The sequence below is a fragment of the Stylophora pistillata genome, chromosome 2 (genome assembly GCF_964205215.1).
Source record: "Stylophora pistillata chromosome 2, jaStyPist1.2, whole genome shotgun sequence".
Lineage (NCBI taxonomy): Eukaryota > Metazoa > Cnidaria > Anthozoa > Scleractinia > Pocilloporidae > Stylophora > Stylophora pistillata.
In genome coordinates, this window is record NC_142520.1 from 16,403,070 (window position 1) to 16,417,439 (window position 14,370).

Sequence of the window (14,370 nt, forward strand, 5' to 3'; positions counted from 1 at the left end):
GGGTTAATCATCTGAGCATTTTCGGAGCTCATATACTCTTCAGAAAATCATCGGAGTCGTTTTGGACATGACAGGACGCAAAATGCGCGCACAGTAAGTACCTTCCGTTGTCCTCATACAAAGCCTTAGAAAAGTTTTGTAAGGCTTTGTATGGGGCGACGGGAGGTACTTGCAGTGCACACATTTTCCGTCCTGTCATGAAAAAAAAACAGACGTTGAAAAATTCCGGCGGGTTTAATTCCGGGTTTAATTTCCAGACTACCTTTCACAAGTTTATTGAAGTTGGCGGAGGCCGTGTGTATTTTCAAGTTGATCGAAGTTGGCGGAGGCCGTGAAAGTTTACTGAGTTACGGGCTAGTGAAAAGTTTATCAAGTGAAAACTACGTTCATTTTGAAATAAATCTTCTTATTGCTGTTCCGATAACCCTGCGTTCTGTTTTGACTGCAAATCACCTGTCACTCAAACATCGAACTCGTAACAGATTCCAAATTCCTCTCTTCGTCTTCTAAGAGTTCTCTCATGATCAGAAATTCCCAGTTATTTAGCAATGCTAGCCCAGCGAAGGTGACCTTTTTCGCCACTGCTGCTCACTGGGTATTGGCATTCACAAGAACAGGCACGCTCTGTATTTAAACCTTTGAGTCTCGTACAAAGATGATGTGTTCGTATATCGTCTAAAATACTCGTCAGGCCAACAACTGAACTATTTGCAGCGCTGTTAGTGGGTACACTCTGATGAAGATCGCCAAACGATGTACAGATCTCGGTCATTCGATCAACAGCTTTTTATAGGTCGTCCAGGTTTGTATTCTGGGTCTCCCATTGTTGACTGAAGCTAGCAATTTGACCGAGAACTGCTTGGGTATTTTCTAAGAATATCTTTAGATATCTCTATGTCGCCTCTTTCTCGACGGTATAAAGGCATATCGTAGCTTTTCTAGATAGTCTTCAATTCATAGCTTTAAGATTAGCGCAAAAAGGGGGAAATGTCAATTACATCGGCGTCCGTGATTCCCTTGCCCAACATCGCTTTGTGTAGCATAGATTTGCATGTTAATTAGAAGCGTGTTTGAATTACCACGAAACAATTTAACTGAGAATAATTCGCATACTAATTACACGTATTTTTTGCAATTGCCATGTATTTTCTGACTGAGGATGGGATAATTTATCATTCTTATGAGCAAAGTTTTTTAAAACTTGGCATGAAAAGAACATTATTAGAGTACTTTATTTTTTAAAATAGAATGTAATAAGAATGTTAGAACATCTAACATACTTTTCAATTAGAATAATATTTCTGTACTTGTAACGCATTTTCTTTGCAATTAGAATGCAACTGAAGAGTTTAGAAAATAAATGCGAAAAAGAGCATAAATATTTCATTAAGTTAGTATCTAATATGTAAACTGACGACAAAAATCTTGAGTTTAGAACATATTTATGTAATTGGAAAGAAAAATTGCTAAACGGCATTTTTGTCCATTTCGGCACCTCGTACACTGTTTTTTTTTTTCTTTTTTTTTATCTATTCATTTATATAAACATATATTTTTAGATATATTCTTTTTAAATGCTTTTTCTTCCTCCTCTCATCACCTATCATCGTAATATTACAATCTCTTGGTAATATAATGAGCTTTACAATATACATTGTCATGTACTATAGTTTTCGTAACAAGCCGGGCGACTCTGACAAGATGATAAGGGTTGGGTAAATAAACAAGAAATGTTGGAATAATCACATAAAGTGTCTCTATATGTTGTTGAAGATTAAAGAAACCTGTTCCTTTGTGCAGGCACATATTCACATGCTACGTTCGGGCCTATATCTTAGGTAGTGACAGGAAATACAATCTGTATTATATTTTGCTTGAAAAAATTAGTCGAAAGTTGTATAAGGCAAACGTTGCATATTTTATTTCACCTCCGCGAAAGGGACGCGAAGTACTTTATTCCAACGGGTTCTTATTCCGACTTAAACGTAACAACAGAACAAGAAGTTAATATTTTCCGAGAGATAAAAGGATCATCTGCTAGCATACAAAATTTAAAGCGGTATTGCATCGCGTTGTAGCGTACGAAGTTGCCGAAGCTGCCTAATTTTTCATTGCCTTTAGGGCGAGACAACAACGGCCATTTGGGCGTATTTTGAACTTTTCGATTATTCGGAGGGAAAAAAGTACGATAAAACTTTTTGATATAATCTTCGAAAAAGGTTCATCAAATGGGTCCTTTATAAAATATAAAACGAGTTACGAAATTTTGCAACTGTCGGTGGATTCTCGATATTTATGGTCAGTGGCTCTTAAGGTTTCTATTCTCTGCTAGGATCAGGACTTTAATTTAGTCTCCAAACCTCATCGTTGAAGTCCTCTGTTTGCTACCGCACAGCAAAGTATTAATTTGTGAATGTGTACAACGCCTTAAAATGAACTTGAAAGTTTAAAAATTGACCAGTATACTTCTTCAGTTGGTATGTAACTCGCACACTCGGAACGAGAAATGAAGGTCAGATTATTTAAACCAAAGTTTTATCGATGACTTCTTCTGCTCTGTTCCATGAGTTGTTCCAAATGTCAACAGCTTGTCGATGAACTGAAATTCAAACTCACTTAAAGACTCGTTTCTTGGATTTCAAAATTGTTGTATTTCGTGTAAATACTCAGGTATGGCTGTGTAAATTTCTTAGAGTTGGATTTTTATTCAGCTCCAGTTTTAAAGCGATGCACATTCATTTGATTTAAGCCGTTTTGGCCGTCGGAAGGATCTTTGAATTTGTTTTAGTATTAGAAAAGAACGAGTGAAAAAAAAATTAAGATACGACAGCATTATGGAAAAAATGTAGACTCTGATCAATCATTCTGGATGAATGGTTAGTTAGAGCCGACGAGGCGTGTACCGTGACATGTCAAAAGCGCGCTTATGGGAAATATGGTTTTGATTATAAAAAATACCAGGCAAATTTCAACTTGAATACATTCAGTTACCCTTTTCATAAACGACAGTTTATGGAAGTATTACACCATTTCAAATCAAAAGTTAAGACTATAATCAAATATGAAGTCCTTGTCTCTTGCAAGGTAATGTACAGGCCGCAATGATTTGTTCGTGATAAGTGCACCATTTGTTCCCTTTGTTTATCAAAAGATATGCTTGTAATTCCTAAACTTTCAAGAAAAAAAATTGTTGACGTCAAATTAGATACGTAATTTTGATTAAATATCCAATGTATTACAAATTATTTTGAAAATTTTATCAAAAGCTTATTGACCATTTTGTAGTCGTCTACTCCAGACAGCCAAACGACCTGAGTTAGACCTAGCAGTCTATGTTATTTAAACAAAGTTTTATGCGTCAAGAAGGATTTCTCATCCCAGCTTTACCCACTGGCAACCTTCGTTTCAACTGGAGTGTTCATTATGATTAGATCTCTCTAGATAGCACTATGTAAAGTGCCGTAGTCTCCATCCTATTGACAATCAATCACATGTTTACGAGCCTATATTTTCTATTCACATATTTTAAGGGATATTTCTACTCACAGAAAGGCTGTGGTGACTGGAATCTTCCATGGGAACGACACTAATTCTTTTCCAGAGCAATCCACCTCCAGCAGTTTGTCTTCTACCCACCAAGGACGGCACTCACAAGGGCCTGGGCACTCTAAAGATTAGAAATATGGAAATATGGGCTTCTGAAATGCACATTATGATGATGATGATGATGGTGGTGGTTATGATGATGATGATGATTATTATTATTACTCGTATTTGGATTTTAAAAATCGGAATATGTTGCAACAAATTTTCCATCGCAAAGGGAAAATAGCTTGCTTGAGCAAGAAGATTGCAATTTTAGGAAAATAGTCTACGAAGCAAGACGAAAACCTTTGATATTTAAATAATCGAAAACAGAAAACAACAACAAAAAAAAAACAAACAGAAAAGCAAGTAGATAACTCGTGACCGAGAATAACGGCAAAACTGCATGAAATGCAGAAGATGAACTCGAAAGGCTACAGATTGCTCATTCTCCCCTCTAGCTGCTACACATTTTCTTGTAAATTGGTAACAACTCCTTCCTGATTAGTTGGAGTATTCTCATCACCTGTTTACTGGATAATATATGGATATCATAGGGAGAAGTTACTTGTTAATCAATTATGGTAGCTAAAGGATTAAATTTCCGAAATCCTTCAAATGTGTTTTAAACTTAAAAACTAGCAATACAGAGAGTGAAGTCACTTTGGTCTTTAAAGTACCGGCTTTATTTAAACCATTCAAAGCAAAATGAAGCAAAACAAGACGAACCGAGATAAAACGGATCGAAATGAAAAAGACGATTGCGACTGAACGAAATACGTAGCAAATATTTTTAATGTAAACAGACGCGGGACAGAAGGAAAATTACCAGCCGACACAAAATATACGATACGCAAATAAAACCGAAAAACAAAGCACGTAATATGAGACTAATTAAAAAAATCTACCTGAAGAACTGCCATGGACCCCGTCCTGTCCTTGTGTTCGTTGAGGATGTTTCAACAAAACTGCAACAAGTCAATTATATGTTATAGAAAAATGACCACGTTAGACCTGATCTGATCACTACTCCACAAATCAGAACTTACTGCATCGAATGTATATTCCTCAGTGGAGCAAGAGGAGCATATCTCCTGCCGATCGCGATTTTATTTATTCGGAGTACTTAGAGGATGTGGCCTTATTAAAATTTGATATAGAATTAATCCTAAAATTGAACAATTTCATTGACCAAAAATAATAAAATGGAAGGTAATTCAAAAGTTAGTTGCCCTTTTAAAGTATCTAAGTCTGTCTGGGCTGGAGTCTCCTATTCTAACCTTCAAATCCGTGACTGATTTAGGTCTCAAATACGTCATCTCATATTATGTAATTGTTGAGCACTCGAATGAGTCAGTGAAAAAACGCTGGTCATGATGAAAATTAAACAACAGACCATTTTTTTTATTTTCCATCGCTCTATGCTCCATTGAATCACCCCAATTTCCATGCCACCTCACCCCCTTTCTTTCCTCTGTTCGTTCCTTCTCACCCCGAGGAAAGGTGGCTGTGTGAGGCAAGAAAGAGGCTTTATCTGGCCTCCCCCGTATCCTCTCCCCTCCCTAGCTGAATGTCACACATATTATCTCCATTTCCTTCCCCCCTCTACGCAACCCACTTGGCCCCTCTCCCAACCCGTCAACAACAAATTTTAATGTTCGTCCTAATAAGTAACCGCTTTAAACAACAGTTGTGTAAAGCTGCATTGCTTACAGAAAACGAGGATGAAACTCCACTTAGTCATATAAGGTACCATCATGATGTGTTTCAGTCTGTTTGCTGTGGAAGTAAAGTTAGGGAATTTTTTATTTTTTTCTCCGGCTTTAAAACAGAAAGATTTTTTTTATCTGAGTCGCTTAAACGTTTTTATACACGAGCTTTTGAGAAAATTTATTGCGATGTTAATGCATTTGTCGCTATCAGTCCTATAAATCATTTACATTTTTTCCATCGAAGTCGAAAACTAGAAGCTAAAAAAAAAGTAAAGAAATGCACTTGTTTTTTGAGCTGGAAAGTTGACTTTTAAAAGTAGTCATTATTTCTCTTTGCTAATAACTAACATATTTGTTTGTCTTTGTTTACTTAAGCATGAATTTATTCTATCATTTGAGTTAAGCAATCCAAAGGTTTGCGAGGACTGTGTTAGTTGCCTCAATACTTGTGATAAGCAGAGAATAATGGATGAGGTTTGTTAGGGGTCTGGCCCTAATTAGTGCTAGACCTCTCGCAGTTCTCTTGCCCGCTCACGACGCTCAAGGCCTGATACTTTCCCGAGGGCAAAGAGCTGATAATGAGGGCTTACTGCCAAGCTGCATTACTCTTGTGGAGCAAATGACGTCAAAAGGTACATGCTTTATCGAAATGAATCGACTGTTGCTAAAACAAGAAAATATAATAAATAAATGAATAAAAAGCTACTCAGTTATGACTAGACTTTTTGCCTGTTGTAAAAATCAATCGTACACAGCTAAAGATAATTATGTCCTCTAAAAGCAAAAGTTGTATCCTTACAACAGGTTAAAATGTAAGGAATGGCTGCCTCCTTGATTACCTATGTTCGTCTCTGTAAGAAATTTAACATTTATAGGTTTTTCAACATATTTAACTTAAGACCGAAATTTTGGGTAGTCTTAAACTTCGGAATAATTTTTGACTGACGCCTTTTCAATTTAATTACATACGCACTACGAATTTTGTAGGACACATAGATGTAATAACTCAAGATCGACTTTGTTTATTAATTATGATATTTTAATAAGCAAGATATTCAAGTTTAGAGCGAAATCTTGGGTTGGTCTTAATTCCCGAAGAAACTGACGTTGTGTCTTGCTTATAAATTGCTGCCTAAAGATGTCCAATATTCAAATTAGCTTTACTTATCTTGAATTTATAACGAAACTCACTATCAATATGCCACCGAAAAATTGAAAAAAATTACACAGGAGGACTCTAAGAGAATATTAAGAAACAACTACTTTTGCTCAAAGAAAAAAAGGTGTTTGCACGTATATTCTATTCTGTCACGTGACTGACTTTTTCTCCTCTGCGCTGCTCTTGCTTCTTCGTTTCAATTCTGAAAATGTTGATTTTTCTCGTTTGCGAAGCGCAACTTTAAAATGTTTTAAGTGTTCAACTATCGTATGTATATGAACAAGACCATTTTTTTTTTGGAAAAAAGCCTAACCCAAAACTAGAAAAAAAATAACATAAGATTAAACAAAACAAAATAAGATCCATTTTCGACACAAGTGTTTTCGTGAATAGTCATTGAGGGGTGAACGATGCAAAAATATAAACTGCAATGATTAGTGATTATTTCAATGTCTTCTTTTCTGCAAAGCATGTGCTATCAAGCTTATTATATGTTTTTTTGTTTTGTTTTTGTTTTTGAAATTAATCGAACCTGGGGAAAGAGACTTGTCGTCGACAAAAAGAATAGGAATGAAAAGCACACCTCTTACTTACCGAAAAAAAAGGGGTAAAATATTTATTATACATGTATCTCTGAGTTCAAACAGCGGGAGAAGATTTCAAGTCACACAACCTTTCAAACTTTTTTGTTACTGCCCTGTTATCATCTCACTTTCAAATTCAAGTTTCAAAAACAAGCTGGTGATTTATATTTCTTCGAGAAATTTACGCTTTGGATGTAAAATACTATTTCCAAATAGAAACCCATTGTGCTGACTATGCCAATTTAGATTCGATGATCAGAAACCTGATCCAGATGTGTTTGTCCAATAATTTCGACACTTTAGGGAGGGGATTCTTGTTGTTGATTCTCGTCAGCGGTTTGCTAATATGAATGCAGCAGTATTTATGGAGAGAACCTAGATCTCGATCAGAAGCGTTAAGTTTCACTCATCTCACGTTCTTTGATATGAAAACCACTGAGAAATACATATTAAGTAGACTTTTCTGTGATTTTATAGAAACTGAAGTAACAAGACGGATCTAATAACAGATTATGCGCTTCGGGGCTAAAATACTAAAGAATAAATATTGTATTAAGCTTTGTTGGAATGCAGAACAAACAGGTATTCATCAACAGCATCAACATCTCTAACAGCAATGGAGTTATACGCCTCTTGACCTCCGGTATGATTATGCGCGTTTCGAATTCCGTTTTTTTTTTTTATTTTTCCGGGTAGTATTTTTAGGCAGACATTAACTACGACCTCAAGTCTATAAATAACCTGTGGTAGCTGATTTTTCGTCATCAAAGTAGTTTACACGCAGCCTAAAAAACGCTTGTACTTAATTTTCATCCTTTGCAAAAAGTAACTCAGAAACTTAAAACGTATAGTATTAGTTTACATTTGAACTAATCCATGGAACTTTTTTTTTATTTAATAATATTGAATAATATTTTTATTTAATAATACTTAATAGCGTTTTATTCTATCAGTTCCGTCATGAATGGCAGGCATATTCTAATGTATCAAGCATTAAATATTTATACCATAATATCATAGGTGACAAATTACTCCTCAATTTTGGCGCGAAATTTAAGCGTTAATTTTTAATTTCACATGTGAAATTATATAATTGCGATGGTAACATCTCTTGTATCTCGATCAGAGCCAAGAGGACGTCGAGATTTAAGACGGTGACCCTTAAAGAAGTTACGAAATTAAAAGAAGCGGCCGAAAATTTAAATACGCGAAAGAGCACAATTAACTGGGTGCGAGTTTTTGAGAAGTGGTGTGACGAAAATAGCCTTAATAAAAACCTGGAAATGATTCTTCCCGAGCAGTTGGATAAAGTACACGAGCGATTTTACGACTCCATTTGTAAACAAGACGGAACCGATTACGAACCTGGGTCCCTAAAAGTGATGCAAGCAGCACTTGACCGCCATTTGAAAGAAAAAAGGTTGTTCTTTTTAAATTATAAAGGACAGAGAATTTTTCAGTTCCCGAAAAGTTCTTGAGGGATAGGCGCGTAAGCTAAGAAATGAAGGTAAAGGAAAATTACCAAATTCGTCAAGAAGCCTAGCCAGAGAGGAAAAAGAAGCTTTGTGGGAAAGCGGGCAGCTTGGAAATTCATCTCCACGGTCACTCCTGAATGCGATGTGGTGGCTGCTCTCACAGCATTTCGACTTGCGTGGCTGCCAAGAGCACTACACAATGAGTGTGGAGGATTTCAAACTCAATAAATACGACAACGGCAACGAGTTTGTAACCTTCGCAGAAAGCCCGACAAAAACACGGCAAGGAAGTTTACGAGTTCAGCTCAGATCTGCGCAACCCAAAATTTTCGCAACTGGTGAATCACGATGTCCTGTGGCTCTTTTTAAGAGTTACCTGTCCAAGAGGCGTAAAAGAGAGAAGTGTTGATAGTGTTCTCTCTGATTGATGAACAGTACTGATGATTTCAACGTTAATTTACTCCCTGTTTACAAGTAGGTAGGGTGACCCTAGTGCTAGGGTTACCCTGGCAGGAGGGTTACCCTAACGCTCCCACATTTCTTCTTTTTTTCATCGACGTGTTTACAAGGCAGCTAGGGTTATCCTAGTACTGGGGTTACTGTTGCAATATGCCATTGCATATTGAAATTAGTCATATTTGTTTAGATCGTTATTCCCAGTACGCACCACTCTTTTATTCATATGTAATTAGCTATAAATTGCGTTAAAAATTATTATTCATAGCGAGTGTGAATGTTTTGTATTTAAGCATCAAGAAAGCGGTTAGGACGCAGAAAATAAAATTTAATTCTCATCTCTAGGAAAGGTTGTCTTGTGCGGATATATTTCTTCATGCCGGAGACAAAAAACCACATGAGGAAACAGTTACCCTGGTACTAGGGTTACCCTAATACTAAGGTTACCATAGTACTAGGTTACCCTAGTACTTTGGTAGCCTTAGCTGAGCGCTATGGTTACCCTAGCGCCAGAGTAACCCTAGTTGCCTTGTAAACGCTCTGCTGGGGATAACTCACCTACCCGGGACAACTTTTTACTTTTTTCCAGACTCTTTGAACATTGATAACGATGTGTGCGGTTACCTAGCATAGGTAAGTTGTCCCGGTTGGTAGGGTAACACTACCTGTGAAATTTTGCTTGTAAACCCGGGCTATCTTTGACCCGCCTGCTAGGGTAACTCTAGCACAAGGGTTACCCTCCTTGCTTGTAAACAGGGCCTTATAGAATCGTTTTGGTCGATTCTTTAGCTCCCCATGTTCATTGTTCCGGAAATCCCAGAATGTTCCATCTTGTATGCTGTTAATTGCTTTATTCATACTTAGTTTTACATATAGAATATGATGAAAAAAGCTAGAATGTTGTTTGTTTTCGGCAGGTCCCTTCTTGGAAATGTCCTAATACTTGAAGAAATGTAGATAAGTTGATCAATGTGCATTACCTAAGGCTAGGAAGCCTGTCTTGAATTAAATACGAAATACATGGCCATCACGCCAACATAAAATTGAAAATATCATTCTGGAAAATTCTAGAAGAATTGTGTGGTATGACCATTTTTGTTCAAATAACAGCAGATGTTTGCACATAATTTCTCTTTTATGAGCTGACTGACTCATATTCCTTTTATACTTGTTTTTCAATCGAATTCTAAAAATTTGGATATATCAAAAAAGTTGAAATGGTAAATTGGCCACCGTAACGATTACAAAAGCTGACGTTTCGAGCGTTAGCCCTTCGTCGGAGCGTATAGGGGAATTGTGGGTTGTGTGTGCGTTTAAAGGCAGAAAATGGAGCTACGTTATTGGTGCTAACATGGTAATGAGAAAAACACAAATAAATTAGTGGAATGAAAAGCGTTCGTTGATCCCTGTGGGATTTAGACTGCCGGTTTGAAAGATGAGCTTTTGTTCAAGAGTTTTACGGCTTTCTGTGCTACCTAAGTGTAAGGAAAGACCGCAGATTGCCATATGTTGCTTAGAATGATTAGGTAAATTAAGATGTCTAGCGACTGCTTTCGATGTGTCCTTGTCATTCTTTTCCAGGTCTCGAAGGTGTTCTCGGAATCGATCACCTAGTCTTCTGTCTGTTTCGCCGATGTATATCTTTTTGCAATAAGTGCAAGTTATGCAATAGATTACATTGGCGGAGGTGCATGTGAAGTGATCGGTGATCTTAATGGATCGTTTAGGTCCCGATATTTTATGAGTGTTGTGAATGAAAGGACGCATTTTGCATCGTGCACGAGCGCATTTAAAAGTGCCTGGTTGGTCATTAGTCTGAAAAGAACTTCTGACCAAAAAACTGCCTATGTTTTTGTCGCGTTTGAAGGAAACGAGCGGAGGCTGCGAAAAGATAGTGCTTGTCTCTGGATCGTTTTGAAGTAATTCAAAGTTTTTGAGAATGATTGATTTAACCGGGTGTTGTGAGGGTGAAACGTGAGAGTGAATGGAATGCGGTCGGAATCTTCCTTATGCGACGTTTGTAGTGCTGAATGTCGATCAATAAGTTGGGCGCGGTGGTGACCCGCTTGAACGACAGAAACAGGGTAACCACGTTTATCGAAAAACTGGTACATTGTCTCTGATTTGTGGTGGAAATCAGAGTCATCATTACATAAACGACGAAGTCTAAGAAACTGAGAAAAAGGAATGGAATTCTTAACGTGAGATGGACGCGAAGACGAACATAACAAGTAATTATGCGAGTCTGTAGGTTTGTAATACACACTAGTGCATAAACCGTTACCTTCAATTGAAACTTTGATGTCTTAAAAAGGATAAAGAATTGTCAGAAATTTCCCAGGTATATTTCAGGGCCGGGTAAAAAGAATTGACTGCGGTTATGAATTGAGTGAGCTCCTGTCTGGTAGAGGAGGTAGCGCCGATACAGTCGTTGATGTAGCGACCGTAGAGTTCACGTTTGGACCCGTTGTGATAGCTGAGAAATTGATGTTCGACAAAACCTATAAAAAGATTGGCATAGCTAGGTCCCATTTTGGTGCCCATGGCTACACCATTGATTTGTTTGAAGAAGTTGTTTCCGAATGAAAAACAATTGAGTGTGAGCACTAGTTCGGCTAAGCGTAGTAGTGTTTCAGAGTTAGGTTCCTTATCAGTACGTTGATCAAAAAAATGTTTAAGGGCCAGAAGACCTTCGCCTTTAGGAATGACAGTGTAAAGAGACGTAATATCCATGGTGAAAAGAAGTTTGCTTTGGCCAATTCTGAGAATGTTTGATGTTTTGGAAATAAAATAAAAAAGATTTAATCTTATTTTCTGTTAGATCCAACGCGTCAATCGGGACCAAAATCCTTCCCTTTCAGCACGATGCTTTCAAAAATGCATTATTGAATCTCGTTTCTCCCAATATACCTTCTTCCCTGAAAAAGTATTGGTATTGTTCAATATAATTATTGTAGAGTTTTGAAATGAACGCTTATAAACTACAAGAATCATTTATGATCTGGTAACTACTGTGTATTCCTCGCTAATCAGCACATGGTCAATACAAGTTTTTTTGTTTTTCTTTTCTTTTAATTGATCTTGAAGAAAAAAATGCAAACGTTGCCAATAAAATGAGAAATGAGATATTAATATTTAGTGCTTCTCTGAATATTGAAAGACTGTTTAGCATTTAGAATTGAAATTCAAATTAAATTTGAAAACATTTTTTTCAAGCTATCAAGTATATTTATAAGGGAGAAAATGTAATTACAAACGAACTGTTTCTCAGTTTCCGCCTCGCGTTTTGTGCTTTTTGAGCAGGAAATATGTTGCATTTAGGATGTTTGGAAAATTTCAACAAATCCAGTCGCATAGTTTGTTTTTCGGTTTTCGACGAAACGTTCCCTTACCCTGCAAATATGATTTCGTCGTCCACAAACTGACCTCTTGTTTCTGATACAGTTGTCATTTGACTTTCAAATTCTTAGAAACTAACCGCCAAATTTTCCTTTTTATTTTCTTTTGTAGTTATGTTTTTAAATGCAAAACACCAATACAAAGAATAGGCTCTCACTTAGAATTTTTCCTGAGCCTTACGATCTTATAACTAAATCCCCATGTGCATTTGGACATTTTAACGAGTTGATTGTTGTGCTTGTTGCTCGTCAGTAATTTACGCATCATTGTGGTAATGTTCGCGAAGAAAAATTAAATTTTGATCAGTTTTACAGAAGTGCCATGTTGCACTCATTTCGTTATCCTTTGTTCTAAAACTAAGTCGCAGCAAATACATTGTAGAGAAAATAAAACGGATCGTATAACAAACTATACCTTTCGGAGATAGAGGGTGTAGAATAAATATTCGGTTAGAATACAAAACAGACACAACATCATCAACAGGATCGACATCTGCAGCGGCAATGAAGTTATTTTGCGATACACAAAACGAATAAAATATTTTTACTGCATGAGGGAAAAAATGTTTAACTACAAAGGGAAGAAGGGAAAGCAGCAAAGCTACTACATTAAGTACCTGAAAATTGATGGTCCCTTTTCACTTTTACACTTTGCCCGATCGAGTTTATCCCCGTAAGCAGCAGAAAATTAATCCACAGAAAAGTTAAGGTTTTTACAGCTGTTTTTTAACTACAGTTTTTAGGAATAAATTCAAAGCTAAGACAAAAATTTCCGTCACGTAATTTGTTAAAGACACACGTCTAACAAAAATAGAAAAGAGAATTTACTTTAGTTTCGAAGGAAGCGCTGATGACTGCACGGAAAAATAACTGGAATGACTGGACAAGTGCAAATTAAGAATTTTTGACCCAAATTGATCCCTAAAGACCATACTAGAAGATGGCCATTATTCAGCAACCGAAATTTTAATTTTTTCGCACCAGTACTCAATTTATAAACACAGATTATCCCATCATTGACGCACACATTTTCCACATCAAATATTTCTGTATCATTAAGCTGTTTTTATTTTTTAAAACAGATCTCAAAAATAGAAATAAAAGATATTTTCCTATGGTTGAAAATATTTTTTCTACCTCAGTCACCCCTTCGATAAAACAAAAAAATTAAACCAACGGCGGATTGAGTTTGAATAATTATCATTACCATTATCATTTACATCACTACCCCTATGTTATTAACTGCAGCGTACCATGTATTCTAAAATGCTCTAAAAATGGCCACACACATTGGGTGCAAAGCGTAACCTATGTTGATTTATAGGAATTTAACGCTAAAAAATTTGATGCCTTAATGAACTCTTGGTAAGCTAGAATCATCTTAAAAAAAAAAAGAAAAAACTTCCCTCAGTCAAACTTTTACGTATACGTTTCGCTCTTTAATTCATCAGTCGCCGTCGTGACATGCCTGTCACGCAGGGAAAATAAGCTTCACCAGCGAACCAATAAGAGATAAAAACAAACATTCAAACGCACAAACAAACAAAAACCTTAAGGGCTTTTTCATACAAAAGGATGCTGTTTTTAATTCTATAATACTGCCAAGAACCTCAACAAAAAGTAAGACAGAAAGTATTTATGGAAGTTAAAAGAGTATTTGTTTACATTTGAATTAATTGATGAAACTTTCACTTATTTAATACCCGAATTCAATTATCCCTAACTATTTGTTCGTTATAAAACGGTGAGCTTTTGGACAAACTGCGCCCTGTTTGTTGAGTATCACCCTCGGCCAACAACCTCGACCTCGCCCTAGGAATAAGCCTAGCGACTCGGCAATTTGCACAAGACCATCATCATTCGAGTTTCCTCCAATTAAACCTGAGCAATCTTTGCCACTGCAATGAGAGCTTACTCTCACTCCAGCTTGCTTTTCATGGGTTCCACGGCCTCCCCTGAGCACCCACCACCTCTGCCTAATACACCATATTCTTGTGATCC

General features: G+C 36.7%; 1 long non-coding RNA gene across 1 annotated transcript; it reads right to left on the minus strand.

Annotated features, from left to right (window-relative positions):
• Positions 1-1,967: 1,967 nt before the first annotated feature.
• LOC148737384 (uncharacterized) lies at positions 1,968-13,143 on the minus strand. Its single transcript, XR_015997401.1, has 5 exons — positions 12,987-13,143; positions 5,299-5,364; positions 4,494-4,553; positions 3,547-3,667; positions 1,968-3,166 (listed from the first exon to the last, which is right to left on the minus strand). It is a non-coding gene; the product is annotated as an uncharacterized LOC148737384 (long non-coding RNA).
• Positions 13,144-14,370: the final 1,227 nt, after the last annotated feature.